We start from the raw sequence: 9,501 nt of genomic DNA, 5'->3' as shown, positions 1-9,501 counted from the left end.
TATCTTCAACAGGTATCCAACATCAGGTGCAAGATTGCTACATTGAGCTTCACCAGCCCAAACATAGTCCAATGATCAAAGTGTACTTCCATGAACTTATGAATAAACTCTTTGGACGCAACAATGACTACACGCGAGAAAATCACAAGCGCATTCTTCAACCCAAATAGCATTACAGTGTACTAGAAACATCCTCACTCAGTCGCGAAGGTTGTATTGCTCTTATCTTCCGACGCGATTTTGATTTGGTGGTACCGCGAGAATCCATCAGTGAAGGAATATGCTTCCTGGCCACCTATGTTGTCCAACACTCCACTAGTGAATGGAGTCGGGAAAGGATCATGTACGCAAGTGTCATTAAGCTTTCTGAGATCCACTCATATCCTTATTTCATCCTTCTACTTATTTTCTTGTACCACCATTGGGCTTACCCAGTCAGATTCTTCCACAGGCTCAATAATTCCTACCATGAGCATCTTGTCTAGCTCTAAGTAGACCTTTTTCTTATACTTTGGATTGAGACAGTAAGGCCTTTTCTTAACCGGCTTCACGTTGGGCTTCAACGTGATCCTCATAACATCTAGATCCCCGATTATCCCTTTTAGATCTATAAACTTGGAAGGGAATAAATCATAGTATTCGTGGAGCAATTCAATGATCTTATCCACCATTGCGTCATCCTAGTAATCTCCAATCTTCACGAATTTGGTCTCTACCTCTGTACAAATGTTTACCTGTTTTGTTTTCAATAGCACAGTTATATCAGGATTATCAACCTGCGGTCCTTCAAACTTGCAGTGGCCCTCTATTTCTGGGATGTTAATCTTTCGTGGATCCTCATCCTCTTCTTCAGCGATTACATTATAGAATTCTAGCGTGTGGCTCAATTGAGTATCCCACTCAGGCTGAATTAGGTCTAAAGAATCCTGCAGTATCCTAAAGATGGATGCTTTCACCTCTTGTGGCACCTCATCAATACTGTCAAACCTGTCTTCAAAACTGTATATCATTATGAATCCTTTGCACAGAATATCCATCCACCTGTACCATGGTGAAGCTTTGCTTCTACATATGAGTTTATTGAGATGATATCCAAGGTGTGACAAAACAAGTGCACCCATTCAAGTTGGGGCTTCTCTCCATAAGCCTGGGCCCGTTTGGCCAAGTGCGTGTGCGGATCATCCTTCCCATCATACTTGTCTATCATTTGCATCTTCGGCTTCCCAAAGTGAGTTATCATCATTCTCCTACACTAACGCCAATCATCAAAGCTTTCCTTGTGAGTACCCCACCACCTTGCGGGCGTAGCATGCAATGCCCAGTCCAACACCTGGAAGCGCTGCTTTTCTGGTACCTCCCTCTCAAATGCATCAAAAATGATATCTACATCATTCAAGCCATCATAAGTAGGTTTATTTCTTACCTCTGACGACACACAATGCAACGATCGGGTCATCATGTTATACAGCTTAGTGTAGTCACCTCATGTAGCCGAGTCTATCAGCGCTCTAGTTCCTCATCAGAGTCTGAGGTGCAGGAACTCTCGCAATCCCATCTAATTCGTCCATCCATGGTGGGATTCATCCAATCTTGGTCTCATGTTGTTATCTTATAGATACAGTCCAAATCTCCATGACTCTCATAATCGCGGACTAGTACAGTATAGCATGATCCTTCAACAGGATCTAGGGGTACTATTATGCGTAGCAATTTCTTCTCTAATATCATCTTTCACTTCTTTAGGTTGATTACCCCATTCATATCAATATCCCAATCAATTTCCAAGATCACAAGATAGGGGTTTTTGTCATCCACAATTTATATTACTTCAAAGTCGGCCAGCGCACTCGCACCTGCAGCGCCTCATGGGGATGATCTTTTTCTTGTTCGCCATTCTTAGCTGAATCGGGGACCATTACAATGCAGGTCTCCCCATCCGTTCTTAAGTTTGCTTTGATAGGATGTTCTCATCTGACCCCAAGTCCAAAATAATCTTATCCATTTCATACTCTCCTATCTGCGCAGTTAGTCTCATCTCCCATCCCATCCTTTTTTTATTCTTACCAAGATTTCGTACTATGTGCAGCTCAGTAGGAGTGTTTCCAGTGCATCTATTTATGAGCTCCTACAACCCCTTCATAGCCTTTCTATCATGAAGTAGCTCCATGCAGGTCTCCAAGAAGGTTGTAAGCATAGAAGGATCCATCTCCTGATTAGTCTTATCCTTGCTCCCTAAGGTGGAGGCCTCAGCAAAGCTCTTCTTCGCTTCCATGAAGGTTTCATGTGCATGCTCCAAATCAAACTCAACCTCCTTTGTAGAGCTTTGCAAGCACATGTAATATCTTCTTGTTGTTTCCCCTTGTCATCTCATGTTGTGATTCCACTTCAGAGAAATATATTCATGTTTGGATCCTCTTCGCGCGGCTCAAACCTCATCGTTGTAGGTTCTGAGTCGACGAAGCTGGTAGTGCCCCTTTGTCACGTATCCTTGCTATCAGCGTAGGGCAGTCTTCCATTTCATTATCAAACAAAGTGCAATACTTGCATGACAAACATGTTGGGTTAGTGCAATCGCAGGCATAGTGGCATGGTCCTCAACAATTATAGCAAATTAACTCTCCCCGAACTCTGACAAGTCCTCCTCTGCCTCAACCTCGTCCATACCCCTAAAATCCTATTCGCATCATGCCTGTGTTCTGGTCAGGGGGACGTGTTTGTACCTGGACCCTATAGGTGGGAGTTCTATCCATCATCAATTCGTAACTTCTGCAATTATGCTCATCATGCCCTACTGACCTACAAAAGTTTCAAAACAATTGTTTCAATGTATTTAAAAATTTTTGCAGCAAATGAAAGTTATCCATGGCATGCTTTCCTGCTACTTGAAAAATAGCACACCACAATGCAGGCCCCACACTCGATCTTTCTTGAGCTTCTGGCCTCAAAGGAATCGATCCTCCTCCTGCAATATAGTTCACAAAGATCAGGCAATGGTCTTTGTCATGCCCCTAGTCCTTGCATTTCAGGCACCATACCTCTTCACACACCTCTGATCTGATTGTTATGTCCTTCTTCAAACTTTGCATCTCAAGGCAAAAAATTTTCAACTACACATGGATCTATTGAACCCCCAGATTTGGATCTTGCATCAGTGTTTCATGCAGTCTCATTGCAATCTCCAAGGCCTCCGCCTGAGTCGTTATCTTCTGTTGTGATAGTGAAACCCTTAAGTTTGGTAGTAGCAAAGCCACAAACCACTCGCAATGTTGCCCGTCTGTCAAGTTGATATTAGCTTCGTGGATTTTACATTTCAACTTTTTATCTAATTCCCATGGTGTCTCGCCTGGTGGCATCGCGAATTCCTTGAACCCCACAATAGATCGTGCTTCATATTTAGGCCTACTGAATTCTTTGTTTAGCACGGTCTGGATGTTTTCCACTCCAACATTCGGGTTATCATTAAAGTAGTTGATGTACCAAGTTAGTGCGCAATCCTGAAAAGCACTAACGAGGTTTTCTTCTTCATGTTATCATTTGTAATGCCTTGAGCTTCCCATACACATTTTACAACAAACCAGAATTGGTCCAAGTCCTCATTCCCCTAGCCTTTGAACAAAGGCAGCTTCACTGAATTTTCCATACCGAACTGCGGTGGAGGTGGAGGTGGTAGGGTGAAGTTGGAGGTGATGGTGATGAATTTGGAGTGGTGTTAGTGGAGGTGGTATTCGCAGGAATCCTTGTCTTATTAACTGAATAGGACTTCGCAGAGAAACCTGCACTATTCCCTCTTCGTCACCTCGTGAAGGTGAAATCAACGAACTATATTCAGAACCCTTTTTTCCTTCATCGTTGTAAATTTTTCTTCTTCGCGTAGCTTCAAACATCAAGGTAGCTGCATAACCTGTTTTTTGCACAATAGCATTTAATCCAGGTATTCATAGATTTCACATACTTACCTCGTGGTCCTTTGAAAAAGCGTTGCTCCATCTCATTGTAGCTGACTAAGTTTATCGAGAATGAATTCAGTTACAAATCCTCCTATGACGCCATCGAGCCAATGACCGACAGTGCAGACAATCTTATCCTCACATTCTTCCAACCTCCATACTAGCTCCGGGGTCCATGCAATAGGACCGTCAAGTTTCCACCTTCCTTGGCTATCTGCTAGCTTCACGATCCACTTGTATAGCTCAATCAGAAAGGAGTAGAAAAAGATTTCATGGATCTTGGTATACAGGTACCTGTCTAGCCGTTATTCCTTAGTCAGTCGCGAACTTCTATTCTCCTATGCCGCGAATTTGTTGATCTTCTTATCCAACCAGTCTCCAATCTCTTTCTTAGTTGGATTCCAGTGATATGACATCACACATCTCTTATGCATATTCTTGGCCCAACAATGGAACCATTTGTTGGCTTGATGGGGCTGACTCAGGTTCAGTGTTAATTAGCCAAATGAATTCCTACACTACTATCACTTTTGGCATCATCCCATGGAGTGCGGATCGAAGTCTCATCCGAAGCAGTATGGGGGGATGCTGGAACCAAGTTTCTACACCCTGAGATGGTGATGATATCGTTATATTCCTTCTATTCTTGCCTTCGCGCAGGTCACTTAGTTCTAGGACTCTGTCTAGCTAACCCCTTATTCCTTCCTTCGATACCTCTGCGAAAGGGTATGACTGACCTTCGCATAGCCCTAACCTTCAGTTTAGATACTTTCATGTTGCTAAGGCAATGTATTGCATAGATTGTCTAGTTATCTTAAGAATCTCACTTATCTTATTGGATACTCACATTTAACACCACGTAAATAGATATTCTTATTAGTTTTTAGTTATCCAACATAATTATACATATTCATGCATCACATAAGCAGTATAAAGGAAATTCATAAATAAAATGACAAGATGCATCAATCGGAACAAAGACATATAAATTGAAGAATACTTCTCTTTATTGATATCCTACAAGTGATTATAGACTCTAAGCACCCTGTGCACATAGCTGCAGGGGTCCGCACACTCAGCTGTGGAATTCTACCCTAGGCCACTGCACACTCAGCTGCAGAGCCTCTACCTATGCTACAACCTGAAACTTAGACTTCTTACTTCAGAGCTATGACTCTTTTAGACTTCATCATCATCTATTGACTCCTAACTACTTAGAGATTAGTTGTTTTTATACAATCACATGGTCCCCAAACCATGGGTAGATCTCTTACACCCAACTTTTCTTTACAAAACTAAAGGCAGGCAACCCTTTATGACTTATGACACCTTCACGCTCCGCGACCACAAAATGCGGAGTCTTTACAACTTGATTACAAAATTTTACCAAAACATGGGCTTTTAGCCCCAAAACTATCCTTTGGGGGATCACGTTCCCAATAGATACATAACGTCAAGTGTATCTCCTTGGGGTGCACTAGTGTTGTTTGTAACGAAGATGGAAGGTACTCTCATATTGTGTATTGATTGTAGGTAGTTGAACAAAATGACTATCAAGAACATGTATTCATTGTCATGAATTGACGATTTGTTTGATCAACTGAAGGGAGAAAAAATGCTTTCAAATATTGATATGAGATTAGGATATCATTAGGTGCACATCAAAGAAGAAGACATCTACAAGACTACATTCCATACAAGGTATGGGCACTATGAGTTTGTGGTGATACCTTTTGGTCTTACCAATGCTCCAACCACCTTCATGTGTTTGATGAAAAATGTGTTTCACCCTTACGTGGACACGTTTGTGATATTCTTCATTGACTATATATTGGTATATTCAAATAATGAGGAGGAGCATGTAGATCCCCCGACACTAGTATTGAGATTGTCGAGAGAGCATCAGTTGTATGCCATTCTTATCAAGTACAGTTTCTTTCAGACTCAGATTCATTACTTGGGACATGTTTTTTCTAGGGAGGTGATAACAATGGACTTGGAAAAGATTAAGGCTGTCATGAAGTGGTTGGCTGCAAAGAATATGGATGAGGTTATATCATTCATAGGACTATAATTTTATTACAAACAATTCATCAAGAACTTTACCAAGATTAGTTATCCTATTACATATTTTCAGAGGAAAGGGCAGAAGTTTTAATGGAATGAGTAGTGTGTAACTAGCTTTGATCTGTTGAACATTTTCTTACAAAAGCTCCAGTTTTGAAGATTGCAGATCCTCATAAGGAGTTTGTGGTTTGTAGATATGCTTGCAGGGAAAGACTTGGTTGACTCCTAATGTAGGAAGGGCATGTTGCCTCCTATGAATCAAGGAAGTTGAATGAGCACAAACAAAACTATGTGACTCGTGATCTTGAGTTGGTAGCAACCATTCATGCATTGAATATGTGGAGACATTATCTTTTTGGTAAGAGATTCGTCTTGATGAGTGATCAAAATAGATTGAGGTACTTGTTTGACCAACCAAATCTAAATGCAAGATGGTTGGATACTCCTAGTGAGTTTGATTTTGAGATCACGTTCATCAAGGGAAGAGAGTAGAGGGTTGTGGATGCTTTCAGTAGGAGAGTGAAAGTGAATCATATTTTAGCTGTGAGTTATTATGGGACATATTTATAATAGTGGAACTTACATGCAGGGCAACATGATAAGACATACCAACAACTGAAGTAGAGATTTTAAAAACAAGGTGAAGGTGATAGGGATGAGGAATATTACCTCACAATAGATGGCTTAATCTTATTCAAGAGCAGGATTTAAGTGCTAGATATTAGTGAGTTGAAGAAGCTTATATTGAGAAAGTTTCATGTCAAGCCAAATTCATGCCACCCATGATACTAAAATAATTTGACATCTATCAAGAAGTTCTATTATTGGTTGAATTTAGAGAAAGAGGTGGTTGAGTTTGTTGCAAGTTTCTTGGATTGTGAATTGGTGAATGTTGAATGCAAGCATCCAACTGGTCTATTGTATCCTATTCTGATTCCAGAAAGGAAATGGGGGGTCATTTCCATGGAATTCATTACAAGAGTGTCATAAACATCAACAAAACATGATTCCATCATGATTGTGGTTGATAAGTTGAGCAAGGTAGGTCACTTCATTACAATGAAGCCTACTAATTCAGCTAGTGAGGTAGCTCATATCTTCATCAGGGAGCTAATGAAGTTTCATGGCATTCCCAAGAATATTATATTAGATAGAGATGCCAAGTTAACTTTTAGGTTTTGGAAGGAGTAGTTTGTAGGATTGGGGACATAGTTTGCATTTAATACAACTTATCATCTGCAGACATATAGAAAGAGAGTGAGGGTTAACAGGATCCTTGAGGATATGTTGAGTATGTATGTCATGCATCAAAGAGGAAGTGGGAGGAGTATCTTCCACTGGTGGAGTTTTCTTATAACAATAGGTATGAAGAATCCTTGAAGATTATTTGATTTGAGGCTCTCTATGAGTAGAGTTCCAATACTCCTATCAGTTGGAGTGATCCAATGAACAGGGTGTTGATTGGACATGATATGTTGGCAGAGATGGAAAAGGAGATGTAAGCTATCCAAATAAATTTAAAGGAAAAAAGGGCAGGTAAAATTTTTATGATCAACATAGGCCATTCAAGGTGTTTCCAGTTAGGGAGCATGTGTACTTGCACATCAATCCCACGAGGAAATCCTTAAGGATTGGGTCATGTTCCAAGATGATACCTCGGTATTACAGGCCCTTTAAGATCCTTGAGAGGATTGGACAAGTGGACTAGAGACTTACACTACTTCCATTAGTGAAAGTCCATGATGTTTTCCATGTTTAATTTCTTAAGTGATATGTGGAGGATGTTGATCATGTGATTGGTTGGTATGTATTGCAGGCGAAACTAGAGGGAGAGTTCCAGCTAGAGCTACAATGCATATTACGATGGAAATAGCTCATGCTCTGGAACTAAGAAATAGAGCAGGTTAAAGTGTAGTGGAATTAGTTTGGGCCAGATGAAGCTACATGGAAGATGGTTGATTAGATGCGAGCATTATATCCTTCTTTATTTGTTGGTTGAAGCAAATGATGTTTTGGTATATATATAATATATATATATATATATATATATATATATATATATCAAAATTGTGTTTATAAAGCTCAAAAATCAGTATGTTTTGCTAGTCATAAGTGTCATAAAACATTGATGTCAGTGTTCCCCCAAGGGTAGGGGTTTGTAAGAGCCCCAGGTTTATTTCCCATTTAAATAAATTAAACTAAGGTCAAGAGACATGTATTCCAAACTGAATGGAGGGATAAACATTGTAGTGGGCATTACTTGTGATTGATTAATGGCTGTGGAAATTGGCATGGCATTGACAAAGAAAAGGACAATAAATGATAGTTTAATATGATAAATAAAGGAAAATAGGAGAAAAGGAAGATGAAGAGACACAAATATGCATGCAAGGGGAAATGAAGAAAATTAATGGAAAAAGGAAACAGAAGGAGATGGAGAACATTCTATGCATCTCTTAGCTACTCTTATACACTCTTGCACTCTTACAAAGTTAGAGAATTCAAGGAGAATTTTAACATTCACTTGGAAATTGAGGCATTCTCACTTGGACTTGGGGAGAGAAAGCACATAGACAAAAGAAATAAACCAAAGGAATTCGTGGGCAGTGAAAGAGAAGGTTGGAAAAAAAGTACAACAAAAGAACGTTGCAAGTAATAGGTTACATCTGTGACGTCATTGTTGAGATTTGAATGCATGGTATATGCATTTGGCTATTTGGTTTATTTTTTTTTCATTGGCATAGGATTTTCCTAGATTGACAGTGGTTTAAACCTTGCCTTGCCCTTTCCTAGATAGCCATGGTGTAGTGAGTTCCCTGTTTTGATTAAGATTTGGATGGATAGTAGACTTTGGATCTTTGTGAGGTGGTCTTGGGAAAATTCCCAAAGGTCAATGTTGGAGATGGGCTTTCTCCATGAACTCTTGGTGGATGGGTGGAGACAACAAAATTCCTCTCGATATGTTGAAGAAAGTCAGAGGCATCCAAGCTTGTTTGGTGTTAGTGATTTCTATATTGTTTTAGCTGAAATCAATTTGGTTGAGAGTTGAGGCGGTTGGCCTCTAGAATCCCTTCTTGGTTCTATTTTGGTTTAACCCAGAAGATCCCACATTCATGCCTGGAATATGACACGAGGGTGATTGTCTGAAAGAGAGATTATTTTCAGACCAATCTATGGTTAGATGGTATGTGGAAGTCCCAGACTTGGTTAGATTTATGCATTTGTTAATATGTGTTATTTATTATTGAGATCAATGAGAAATTGTATGGATTATTGTTTTTATTTTATGATTGATTTTTCATGGATTTATTCTAGTTAAATGTTGGTCATAGGCATGGTACATTTTTGTTATATAATCTGTTATTATCATGGATATTTCTTATGGATTGACTAGTTATCAGATGGTATATGAATACGTTGGATAACAAGTGCTTTTGCAGCTAGATTGAGAGGGAATTGAGCCTTCTTGATGGTTATCTAATGAAGT

Source organism: Pinus tabuliformis, chromosome 9 (assembly GCF_031772625.1).
Source record: "Pinus tabuliformis cultivar Carrire ecotype Pingquan chromosome 9, CPIR1, whole genome shotgun sequence".
Classification (NCBI taxonomy): Eukaryota; Viridiplantae; Streptophyta; class Pinopsida; order Pinales; family Pinaceae; genus Pinus; species Pinus tabuliformis.
The sequence above is the reverse complement of the archived record's forward strand: the minus strand, read 5'-3'. Positions refer to the sequence as shown.